Below are 14,280 nucleotides of genomic sequence, written 5' to 3' on the forward strand. Positions count from 1 at the left end.
TACTTGCTATACATTCAGAAAAACTATCGTATAAATAACTTCTAAAAAGAGTATAAATATCTTTAGCCCATTAAGTGAGAAACAGAATCGATCTAGTGTATATCCAGACGCTCAAGCTTCTATTGATTTTTATGTGTTAATGCTGTATTACAATTAGTTTAATAAAAGTAGCTTTATACTTTTCACTTGGTGTAATTTTTCTGCTCATTATCAAGGTAAAGTAGCATGAAAATAAATAAAAATCAAAGATATCCACAATAACATTAATAACAAAAATATATTAGTATAAAAAGAAATCATTAGAAATAGGAATGCATGGGGTAAAATCAGCAATGAAGCTATGGGTATATCAGACTCCTTTAGTAAAATTGAGTTTGTACACCATGCAAAAACTGCAATGACTCCTTAAAAAATGTTGGTTCTAATAATATTTAGTACAATTTTATGTAACCATTTTTGTATCTGTGGATATGAGTGGTTATGAGACAATTATCTAGATGAGCTAGATTTTACTTAATTAACTTAAACATTATACACATATTTCCCTAATAATAAAACTTATTTATGATAATATGCATATGTATCCAATGCATTTTCTCTTTTTGTTTAGAACAAAGATACTAAAACAATAGGAGCTATAAAAAATGCTTAACTTAAATATTTTTTTATTGAATAAAATCTTACGAATTACCATACATAGGTATATTTGTAACTAACTATATTAAATTTATTTTAACACTAAAGTAATTTAAATTCTGAAGATATTTTAGCCATAAAACGGAATGGGATTTAAACGGTGTAATGCAAATTATCCATTGTTATAAGACAGTAAGAAAGTGGAACAAATCCTTCATTCTGGATATGCTCCCAGGAGGACCAATCAATTTAGCCGTGAACTCAGTGCACCAGAATAACTAGATCTTGTTAACACTCCAATGTTCTTATATTAATTTGATCTGTTTAAGAAAATGCACTTAAATATATTTGCTGTCTTGTCTCCAATTTATTTAAGTGGGGCATTATGGAAGCGGTAGTTAATAATGGCCTTCCCTGTTTGTGGATTTTAACTGAAAAACGGATAGATATTTAAGGAATAGGTTTCCTTAGAGTGAATAGTCTGAAACTTTTTTGCGTTAACGGAAAAATTCATGTTAACAAGAATAACTATTCAAAGTAATCAACGAGAAATATTAAAAACAAAATAAGAAAAGTCCAAATAAATACTATAGGTAAAACACTACAAAGTTTTACTATAAGTGAAGAAACGATGTCTTTTATAATTTTCTTTAAAATATTTTTATCACCTAAGCAATGCTGTAGATTCTTAACAAGTCTATTTATACAAGAGTTTATTTACATATTTTTTAAATTGTATAATAGGACATTTTAAAGGCAGTTTGCGTGCCCTATCTAATTCATGTTACAAAAAACTTTGGTTCTATCTCCACGTGGATGGCTAACACGTGGCAAATAACACGAAACAATGACAAAATTCTTTCGATTTTATCATATTACCTGATTAGTTACAACATTTTTATTTTGACATCGTTAGATAATTTGTTATAATTTTGTTTAAGTTTTTTATTTTAGAACTATTAGTTGGTAAAATATGTTGTAGCTTTATAAATTCTTTCGGACAGATAATTAAATTGTTCTGGACTTATTGAAAATCTTTTGCACCGCATCATACAATATACGATACAGTTTAATTACACATTTTAATTGTAAAACTATATCACTTAGGTTCATTTCATGTCTCCTAGGATCTTAAATGTTTAATATAAGTATAATAGTTTTCCAGGCTTTTATATAATCACCCACCCAAATTATGTTCTGGTTGATCATTTATCACATTATCAAATAGATACAACCGAAGCAGTACTAGCAGTCATATTCGCGGGCAGTATTTGGTTTTTAAGGCTTTAAGGCACAGGCTTTACAAGGGGCCAGTTTGTAACACTTCGTTGACGTGGTGGGGTATGAACACCCCAAGAATGCAAAAAAGTGGAACTTCTCTTAATAACAGCATCTTAGCGCCCTCTATTGTTCAGTAGCTGTTAATCTAGCATCTTTCTATCGTGTAGCGTTGTTATTTTCATAATTTCTTTAATACCGACTTACATAGATGTCAGAATATACCGCAAGGGGTCACACCTGCTGGCATCAGTCAGTTTATCATTATAATACTGGATAGTTTTTTTCCAAATTTCACGTGTTTTTTTATTTTTTACTCCGGTTGTTGTGTCCTCAAAATTTTTTATAGGTAAATATGTGTAGTTATGAACAAGAGCTAGCGAGATTATTAAGAGTGTAAGAAGAGGTACAAAGCGATGAAGATGTGGCTATTTCATGTTAGTAAAAGTTCTCATGCCACAGAAACAGAACAAGATGGTGACGAAGATGAAAATAAACAAGAAAATGAAGATGATGTGAGTACATTGGGTAGATATTATTAGAGCATAATAGACCACAATAAATTATTTATACTTACCTCAATGGATGGTCGACATCAACATCATCAATCAGCCTTCTGCGTCCAAAACTGAACAGAGGCATCCACTAATTTCTTCCAGTTCTGTAGGTCCTGAGCCTCCTTAAGTGAATTCTCAGCTATGTTTTTGGCGCTGCGCGTCGTCTGTCCATCGTGTAGGTGGTCTACACCTGCTTCTTTTGTCAGCTCGTGGTCTACACATTGTAATTTTTTATGTTCACTGCCTTCATTCATTCTGGCCACATAGCTCGCTCAGTTCCACTTCAGCTATATAAAATAATTTGGCACGTTGCTCTTAAAGATGCCTGATAGAGCTCCATATGAGGCCCATGCTTAAGTGATTCTTCTTTGCAGTTCAGCTGTTTGTTTGCCCTTGGCAGTATGGATTTCATGACCTTAGTAGTTATATTTATGAACTAATCCTATTTGATTGCACTCGACTTTTTGATTTTCGCTTGGTACCAGATTTGTCATGTATTGTGCCTTTCCAAAATTGATGTTCAAACCAACTTCATTACAGGCGGCGTCTAACTCAGTTAGCATAGTTCCAATAACTTTTAAGTTATCTGCTATCAGAACCATGTCGTACACAAATCGTTGGTGGAAAAGCATTTCGCTGTTGACATTGATTTCTTTGACATCCCACTAAAATTTTTGAAAGCATGTTTAATAGCTACCTACCGTAAAGAGTTTGGGAGACAACGTGTCTCTTTGCCTGATTTCTCTTCTGATTTTTATATATTTTATATCTTTGTGTAGTCTTACGGTCATGGTTGCATTATTGTATATAATCGCAATCACTTTGGAGTACAGATACTCTATGCGACTTTCCTCCAAGGCTTTCATTACGCTGTTAACTTCTGTTGGATCGAATGCTTTCGAATGGTCGTAGAATACATCAAATCGCTGTCAGTACATAGGGTGGGAACCTTGATATGATTTTTTCTGGAACTTAAAACAGGTACTTCAGAGACTTAAATAAATCACCATTCGCTAAATACCCTTAATATTATTTCTAATTTTGTAGTTACTGGGATTGACATCCTCATTGTCCCGTCGTATTTTGACAAACAATTTGTCTACCATTCCCAGTAGTTCATCAAAATATTTACTTATAATTCTCAAAATATTTCTTTAAGCTGCAAGATCTTCGTTCTTCAGCTCTTTCAGTAAAGTATTTGACGCCTCATAATCAGTACGTCGTTCTATCCACTCTTTCACCAACACGTTTCTTTTATTCAATTACTTCGTTTTTGATTAATCACTTTAGCTACTACTGTAACTCTCGCTAAAATCAGCTCCTCTGACATATTGCTATGCTCCTAGCCACTTGTGCAGAAGGTACTGTAAGTTACACATGGCTAGTTTACAAGCTAGCTCACGCAAACGCCGGCGAGTTGCATGTAAAGGTGCCGGCAGCTAAAATTTTTCTAAAGCGTTTTTATAAGCAGCTAACGAAGCGAGTGCATCGACTACTCTGAACTAGTTTACGAATCACTTGTGAAAAAGCCGGCGAATAGCTTGTAAACTCGCCCCTTGTACTTAAGTCTTTACGGTTAGTGAAATATTACTAACGTAATATTAAAGCCATCCAAAATCGCATGTTATTACATCGTACTTGAATTATAGTAGTGCGTTTTTTGAAACTTGAGCACGTTCTGCAAAATTACATCTGCAATTAACGTGAAAATGCATTATTTCACGTTAGTAATGAATAAATATTATTTTCTAAAGCAACAATATGCTCACATGAATAAATAAAGCGATATATTGACCACCATTTAGCCTTTCCATATAACTAATAATATTTGCTCAACTAGGATAGATTGCAACGATTTAGATGTACAAGTCATATGTTCTACCGGTGTATGTACTTTGCAATAGATTCTGTTGATATAATTGCGAAACAATGTCAAAGAAGCGCTTCGCTGATTTCGTACTATACAATTATTAATACGTGTTTACCGGTGTATTTCTGTCAATAATCATTTCGAAACCATTATCGTCTTCCATTGAAACTATCAAGATGAGCTATCTGTGAATTCCTACCCTTTACACGAGTTTACAATTACCTGATTTTGACGTGAGTCTCTATCGTAAATCCATTGTGTTGTCAAAACAATCAATAACTTTCTATATCGCCGGTTTGAATATTATTTTACGTTAATTGGAGTTGATTTTGTGTACCGAAGCAACGTTTTTGTTGTGGTGAACATCGCAAAATATTGTGTCTTTTTTATCAAAAAACGGGAATAAATATAATATTACTACATAATATGTATATATAATAATATTATTTTGATTGTTGTTTTTATGACAATGAAACACAAATGCGATTACGTTTTGAATTTAAAATTATTATTCTTTTTCTTCTTTTGGTACCGTACTCTATTCAGCGTGTAGGCGTTCATGCTGGTTGGATTAAGCCCGGGTCACACAGCCTTTCGATACTACTCCGATCATACATAGTCCGGCGGTTGAAAACTATTTTATATTATGTAGAATGAGATGGGGGACTACATATTCGTATTCAACGAAAAAATTACATAAGATAGAATAGTTTTCAACTATCCATCCTTCTATGTATACAGAAAGGTAGCCAGCCGTCGAACTAGGTATGATCGGAAGGCTGTGCGATAGTTGTCTCGGGCTTTATGCGTAAAAATCCTTCTTCTGCTCTTTTTATTATTATATCGATGTCAGGTGTGTTGCATTAGTTTCTTATGTCTCGAAACCATGAGTGTCGTTTGCCATCTGGCAGCGGCGGATCCAGCATTTTTATGAGAGGGTGGGCAATGGGTTATATTTCTAGATAATAATAATAATAATACTTCTTCTTCTTCTTCTAATGGCGCTACAACCCTTTGTGAGTCTTGGCCTGCTTAACAATGTTCTTCCATTCTGCCCTGTCGGATACTTTCCTTTGCCACTGCCTGATGTTCATGGTTTTAAGATCCCTCTCTACGTCGTCTATCCATCTTTTACGGGGCCTTCCTCTTGTTCTGTTTCCTTGGGGCTTCCATCTCTGGACTACTTTTACAGCTCGATTATCTGGCATTCTTTCTAGGTGACCAAGCCAGTTTAGTCTTTGTGATTTTACAAATCTGACAATATCTGCGCTCTGCATTAGTTCATCCAGCTGGTGGTTCATTTTAATTCTCCACGAACTATCGCTGCATTGGGTTGGTCCAAATATCTTCCTTAGTATTTTGCGCTCAAATATTCTTAGTTGATTTTCATCAGTGGTTGAGAGGGTCCACGTTTCACATCCATATGTGACCACTGGTCTAATTACTGTTTTATAGATTCTCAGCTTAGACTCACGATTCAGTAACTTACTTTTCATTAAGTCTTTGTATGCATACTATTTTTTATAAATATTTTTTTATAATTAATTAATTTTTAAAATTAATTAGTTATTAATTTTATAATTAATTAAAATTAAATTCTTAAATTAATTTTGTTTTCTAATTTATTTATAATTAATTTTATAATTAATAATACAATTTTCCTCTTAAACGGAGTGTGAGAGATATGGCCAAATCTCCATAATACTAATCGGTGTAGCGATACCTAATAACAATAATCTGTTGTTAAATACAATGAAAAGATCGCCAAGTACTAGAAATTCAAATAAAAAGAATATGGAGAATGGAAAGTATCCAGACAAAACCTGTTACTCTCTCTACTACTGGGCTTATTTCAAAGAATGTCCTAGAAAACATAAAAAAGCCAAGTGTGAATGGACATTATATTGTATAACACTTTTTGTTTTTCATTTCTTGCATTGACCTTCGAACTACATTGGGTGTTATGTCCAGTAAAATTTCAGATCCCTGATTAAACATCTTTGTTAATGATCCATACTTTGGATGAAAATATAAATTGTAGGATATATTTATGTGAATTTCACAAAACTCTAATAGTTTACCATTAAGAAACGTCAATTTTCATTGAATATTTATCAACAAGAACTATTTACTCTTCGTCAGATTTTTCTAGTGACTCAGAACATAAAATTAAGAAACTGTACTAATTTAACGTTTCTTCAAGAAGGCGAGAACTGAAATGTTCAGTCTTCAAAAATTGATTATTTTTTATATTTTTGTTAAAAAGATGATGTGAAGTTTTTAACAGATACTCTGTATTGCAATGTAAGATTTACAATAGGGATTGCTGCTTACTCTGAGACAATGTTTCTGTATGGTTCTAGGGTCAGCAGTAAACCCTATTGGGAGTCTTACATTGCCATGCCACTACCAAAAATATAACAAATAATAAATTTTGTACCATTTTAAGAGTTTTTCCCAAATATTGAGTGGCATGACTCATGTACAATACCTGGTAGGTATTTAACCACATTACTTTTTAACCTTAGTCAAAATTTAACTTTAACGTTTGCATTCCCTAAAGAGGTAATACTTATTCCAGGTAATATACTGATAATGGATTTGTTAGCCCAAAAACGTTCTATGATGAAGCCCCAAAGGGTTTTGTGACTTATATAACCTTTATAAATGATTTTTAAATAAACTTTTGTTATTTATGGTATACAGCCAACTACAGGAATTTAATATTCAATCTCCATAAATTAAGGAGTGAGATAAACGTGCATTCTATTCCAATTGTTTTAAAAATATATAATATATTATTGTGATATTTAAAGTCTTGGTGCGCCAAGCAATAATTAGCTAATTAATTTTTTTGATTAATTAAGATTATTTAAATGATATGATTATGACTCTATCACAATTTTTAATTCTTTTATCTCAGGGTTAAATTCGTGCTTCAATATCTATGCTCTTACATGTGAAAGGTAAGGTCCAGAGAATACCGGAATAAAAAAAAAACACATATGATCTAACACTATATATTGAAATAAAAATAATGAAATAATTCACACTCAAAAGTTTTCTAGGATCAAATCTCATATAATGATTCTCAAAATTTTTGTTCTACATACGAGAACAATCAAATTTAAGGGTACAAACAATATTAATTGAAATCTCAAAATTCCGAACTATTCTAACTCTCCTAATCAAAATATTTATATCCTTTCTAAATTAAGTGTAAAAATTGTGTTATCAATAAAAGAACAAACTGCAGAAAACAAAATATCTCTCTCTGATGATGAGTGGTCCAAATCCTTGTTCCTTAGAGACTGTATTATCTCCTCTCAACCGCTCCCTATGTAATCAGCAATCTTACACAGATTGTTGCAAGTATATCGTCCTTAATGATCTCCTTCAAAAGCACAAATCATTCAAATTATGATAGCCTTTTCTCCTCTCGATAAACTGAATCTCTCGTTGGCCCGAGTGAAAAATGACTCTTGGAATATCTTCTCTTTACGATAAACTGAATCTCTCGTTGGCCTGAACAGTGACTCTTGGAATATAAGTAGAGAAATATGACTTACAATATTTTGCTGCTTCAGCTCCTGTCAGATACATTAACTCCACAAAAACTCACTAACATTCCACACTACTGCTTGCTACATTTCAGGAACCGCCAGAGAACAATCCCTGTTCCTCTCACAGACTTGGAAACCAACTCTCTATATTTTCTCTCTCCTCAATCTAGCTAAACTTTCCTTATCCCACCTTTTTCAATCTCCGCCAATCAAAACTCGTCACAATTCCCCATTTTTTCATTTCGATAACAAACAAATCTTTACCTATAATTATAAAATTTCCTAAAACTTATTTACAAATATTATTTTCTATAATTCTTAAAACTAACAAAAACCTCTTTCTAAAATATCTTCTATTGTCTTTAAATACTGCACTAATGTATTTGTAAAAACCCGTTTCAATTTGTCTTTTGTTTCACTTAAACTTATGCGGGTCACTTAAGTATAACAAAGAAATGATTGATGTAAAGCTTACATTTTGTTTGGTACAGGTAATTCAAGGATTTAATAACTTTCCTTCTCCGAAATGTTTGTTGGATATTATCCTAAATTATTTTAATTTTTTGTTGAACTTTGAAATATTTTAAACAAACCAATATTTTCTTGATTTTACATATCATAACAATATATATATATATATATATATATATATATATATATATATATATATATATATATATATATATATATATATATATATATATATATATATATATATATATATATATATAATAACGGATTTATTACGGCTGTCGCCGCTTCTCCGCCCCCAATTTCCATCTTTTTCTGTCATATGCAGTTGCCTCTTCTAAGTCTCTTGCCGCCATTGCTTCATCAATATCGTTGCGCTAACTTCTCTGTGGTCGTCCTCTCTTTCTTCTTTCAGGAGGGATCCATTCCAGTACTCTCCTAGGCCATCTGTACTCTGGCATTCTTTTAACATGTCCAAACCAGATTAATTGTTTTCTTTCTATGTCATCATTGATATTTCTCTCCATTTTCATTTCGTTTCTTATTTGTTCGTTTCTAACTCTCTCCAGTTTCGATCTACCGCAGCTTTGTCTCAGATAATCCATTTCGGTCGTCATAAGTTTGTTTCTATTAGCTTTGGTGACGTCCCATACTTCCGAACCGTAAAGTGTAATACTTTGGACTATACTACCGTAAATGTGTTTTTTGGTTTCTCGTCGAATTGTTTTTTGCCAGAGAAGAGAGTTTAAGGCACGGGTCGGTGCTCTGCCCTTGTTTATTCTTTCCCTGATTTCATCTGCGCTATTTCCCTTATTGTTGAAAATGACCCCCAAATATTTGCAGGATTGCACGCCTTTGATTTTGTCGTCTTCCAAGACTAGGTCACATATTTCATCTGTTCCCACTGAGAGATATTCTCATTTTGTCATATTCATGTTTAGACCTGCCACCTCATATTCTTCTTGTAGTTTTCTTACCATATAGCTAAGATCGTAGCTGTCTTCGACAATTACTACCTGGTCATCCGCAAAGAAAAGTGTATATAGCTTGTTTTCTTCCACCGTTATTCCCATGTTTCTACATTTTTTTACCCATTTCACTAAGGATCTGTCCAAATAGATTTTAAATAAGGTGGGTGACAGACAGCAGCCTTGCCTTAGTCCTTTTGTTGTTTGAAAAGGAGAGGTGATTTCTTGTCCCATTTTAATTCTTGCAAAGTTTTGTTCGTAATATTTTTGAGTGGCGTTAATAAGAATTGGATTTATTTTCAAGTTACCCATTTCTATCCATTTCTTAATAATATTTCTTTAAAAATATACTCTAAACAAATCTTCGCGCAAGCACTGGAAGACCAACAGGAAGGCATATTAGTCGGTGGAGTGCATATAAATAACAATAAATAAAAAAAGTCAATAAACTTACTTTAACCTTTAATTGTGGCTTATTCCCATTTAAATAGTAATTAACATTAAATACGCTGATGACGTAGTAGTTATTGCAGACAGCTTAGATTGTCTACGAACAATATTGTCACGCATATCAGATATTAGTAAATAATGTGGACTGGATCTTATTGCAAAAGCAAAAGTACATGACAGTCATTAAGCGAGGCATATTGAATACACAGCTTCTGGTTAACCAACAGTCAATTAACAGGCTAAACGGTACACATACCTACCTATTTTTGTACCAACATAAATAGCCAATGGACATTAAAATAAAAAAGTCTCTCGCTAGGTGTCAGGATTTACCACTTGGAATCAAATTTTCTATTAAGGTTTCTAAAACTATTTTCTTGTGGCTGGCATGTTAACACATGTGTTCATATGGGATTAAGTCACAATTGATTGTAACTAAAATCACATTTTTAACCAAAAAACATATGCTTAGTTACTATAGGTATGTAGAGGCTTGGACTCTTTGAAAAGCTTCTTTAGGAAGGCTCTAGGCTTCCGAGATATGATGCTTCAGATGTATCTTAACAATTTCATGGCTAGATCGTGTAACTAATAATAAGTTTTTACTTAGAATGGGTAAGGAATCCGAGATTATTTACACAATCAAAGGGTGCAGATTGAGTATCTTCTTCTTCTTAATCTTTATAAGCAATTCTGCTTGGTCGTCGGCGGATTAATACTTCTATTGAAGGTGGTCACTCCATCTTTTGCGTGGTTGTCCGATATTTTTTCTGTCGATTGGTGACTTATTCTTCCCCATTCTGCTAATGTGGTTATTTTATTTTTTTTCTATTTACCGTCCATTCGTTTATACATTACATTACATTACATATACATTACATTACCTTACATTTTCTTCGAATCGCTTCACTTCTCATTTGATCCCTCAGCGTATTTCTTTAATTCTTCTTAGTACTCTCATCTCTGCTGTTTCCAGTTTATAAATTTTTGACTTCATCTCAGTGTTAATGTGTCTGTTTCGACGTATAGTGTTATTAAGGCATCCTGTCAGTGTATTTGCTTATTGTACTTGATTTCTTATTTCTTTGTCCAGGATTCCATAGACAGTGTAAATCCAAGGTATTTTATTTCCATTGCTTGTTTAATACTCCATGCCATTAATTTCTACTTAACTTATCTTATTTAGTTGGTTCTTTGCTGATTACTATTGTGTTAGTTTTCTGAGATGAGATTGTCATATTAAATTCTTTTGCTCTTATGTTAAATCTGTGGACCAGTCTTTGCAGACTATCTTCATCTCGGTCTATCAATATTGCGTCGCCTGCGTAACAGAGTATTTCTACTTCTGTGTTTCCCATTCTGTATTTTTTTCCTTTGTTAATGCTTTTGATGATTTTGGAATATATGGGTATATTATTAGAAATGAACAACAAATAGTTTGTTGCAACCCATTCTTTAGAGCATAATGTTTAAAAAAAGGGGATCAAAAGAAGAAGAATATCTTGGCTTCAAAACTTATGGTAAAAAGTGGTTCAATATGTCTATAACCGGACTATTCCGAATAGTTACCAGTATGTAAGTCACGTTAATCGCCAACAAACAGAATGGATAGACAGACATACTAGACCATTACATAGAGCAACTCAGTCAAAACTAACTTCTGTTTAATTGGCATAATGAAGCTACTGTACATATGCATAATTTGCTGTTATACCATAAACCATAGACAAAACTATATTATTTATTACATATAAAAATCTAGTATTATAACTAATCTTATGTTTAAAGACTAAGTAAATCTGACTACGCTGCTATACAAAAAAACATTTTATTGACCATCATAGTATCTCGCTTTTTAACTTGTTTTTCCATTTGTGTAGAACATTCAAAGACCGTTCCGGTCATAATGCAAATTCCTGATAAGAATCTGGAGGGAAATATTCTCGCATCTAACTAAAAGGCTATAGTATAGTTACATGTTTTCGTAGGCTTAGGGTCAGCCCTTATCAAAAGGGATAAAACCCATTAAACCGATTATTCATCAATTTGTTAGAGATAAAGCCGACTTTAGTGTATGGTTCTTCCGATTTTTTTTTTTCATTTCCTCTTGGCCGGTCTACTTGTAAATCACCCTGTATCAGCGATCAGCCCCCCGATAAGGGCCGCAACAGCCCATAAACAACCCCCATAATTCGGTGAGTAAAAGTAGTCCTCGGGAATGTCTTTTATCTTTGCGATCTTGTGTTCGGCATTAGAAAATATCGGGTATGGGGGCCGTGAGGGTCGTGACGAATGGTTGAGGGAAATAAAAAGTTTTAGGGTTTATTAGAAACACTCTTATAGTATTGTTTAATTTATTAGGAATATGTGTTTCTAATAATAATGGCAATACATGTTTATACCATAAAAAATTGACATCACAAATTTTTCCTGCAATGCAAAATCAAAGCTTTAATTAAATTAAATTAAGGATTTTTTAGATAAGAGATTCCTAAATTTATTTTCTGAAATCTAGAATTCTGCTTTTATGGTCGTCAAAAGAAACTCATTTTAAAATTGTTGTCTAATGTTCTTTGTTTACCGGAACTAAACTAAAACTAAACATTAAAGTTACTGTAATTATACTACAATGATAATTATTTTTATAATTTAGATCTGTAGATTTAAACCTTTGAGTTTAACTAGGAATAACAATGTATCTGTTTATTGTTTTTGATTTAATCATTAAATAACCGCAAATAGCAAATTCGGATACAACTCCAAATTGTATCTCATAGTAAAGACTACTTACTTTTAATAGTTTTATACTGATTTAATAATAATAACCCTAAAAGTGGAACTATTCAATTACGTAAATAGGCAACCAAATATTCGGGTACAATTTACCGAACTTCGCCAACTTTCTACTCACAAATTATAAATCGTTTTCTTGGAACATATAGTTGCTTGCGGAAAATTTAATTATTATACCTTAACTGATTTAACTTCTTATTCTTCTTCTTCTTCTTCTTCTTTTTCTCCTTATTTTGATTCTGTTTCTTCTTCCTTAATTTTTCTAGTTTTAAGGCGCGCTGTTCTGGACTCTTCTTCGCCACTCATTTCTGTTTCCAACTTTCTACTCACAAATTATAAATCGTTGACTTGGAACATACAGTTGCTTGCGGAAAATTTAATTATTATACCTTAACTGATTTAACTTCTTATTCTTCTTCTTCTTCTTCTTCTTCTTCTTCTCCTTATTTTGATTCTGTTTCTTCTTCCTTAATTTTTCTAGTTTCAAGGCGCACTGTTCTGAACTCTTCTTCGCCACTCATTTCTGTCAATTGTGTCTACTTCACCTAAACCTTTCTCTATTAATTTCTCTGTCACACATTTCTGGTATTCATCTACCTCCCTTTCTATCAACTTCTAACAGATGTATCATTCGTTCTACATAGTTTTTATTTTTACGTATAACGTGATCAAACCATTGCAGTATATTTGTTCTTGAATTGTTTTTGTGAATATAGTCAACCCAGCTATTTTTCTAATCAAGCCGTTCCCGTCCCTTCTGGCGTTACCCGACCGCCACCATAACATTTTCATTTCAGCTACGTCCATCTTCTTTTCCTGAATCTTTTTTACAGGCCACACTTCAATACATTACACCAAAGTTGGTCTCACTACACTATTTTATATCTTTCCTTTCAGCACTTTCCCGATTTTTTGATCACAAATTACCATGTTCACAAATCAATATTCCATCCAGTTCTACTGCTTCGTACTCATCTTTAATAAACAAAAAACTACCGAAACTGCATTTTTCTAAAAAATATTAAGCAATAATATTCTAAGCAGAAGATAGTGTTAACTTTTTGATTAGTCAAAGGAGTTGAAGAGATTATTTGTGCAAGAACTATATTTAACTATATTTAAATTTCCGTAGGCTTATATCCCCTAAAATTTAATTAGTTATTTCAAACGTCAGTTCTTCCATATGTTACAAAGTAGTTGGAAAACGTAATCAAAAACATAGGTTATCGGTTAGCATCTCCTACCTTATTTCTAAAATCAGTTATCCTGTCGAGGAATACAATCATATTCTTAGTTCCTAAGATAAGTTTACATTTCTTTGTCGATAGAAAATCTCTTATCTATCTATCCTAAATAGAAGATCTCCACGGACAAGATCTAGTACTTTGTATGCAGCAGACATGCCACATTTAAAGTAGCTGCTCACATTACCCACACAATACCCTTTATTTTATCAAATAGCTCATTACAACCTCGTCATCGAAAATAGCTTAACTGAGTTCAATTTTTTTGGATTATTTTATTTAAGATGACTCTACTACTACATATTTTCTAGTAGCATTTCTTATTTAATTAACGTTCTGTATTTAACCACAATTTTAACTGAAAAGATTTTGCCCTTATCCAGTTATGTTTATAGTTGGTAGTACAAACAATTTTTCTGAGAATTCTATTTACCTTATTCGTATTAACAA

The 14,280-nt window shown here is 32.6% G+C and overlaps 1 protein-coding gene across 7 annotated transcripts in view; it reads left to right on the top strand.

The window, feature by feature from the left end:
* The window catches only part of Rbp6 (RNA-binding protein 6), a 1,719,762-nt gene that overhangs the window by 1,473,542 nt on the left and 231,940 nt on the right, over nt 1-14,280 (top strand). The gene's annotated exons all lie outside the window — the stretch shown is intronic.

This window comes from Diabrotica undecimpunctata, chromosome 3 (assembly GCF_040954645.1).
Source record: "Diabrotica undecimpunctata isolate CICGRU chromosome 3, icDiaUnde3, whole genome shotgun sequence".
Lineage (NCBI taxonomy): Eukaryota > Metazoa > Arthropoda > Insecta > Coleoptera > Chrysomelidae > Diabrotica > Diabrotica undecimpunctata.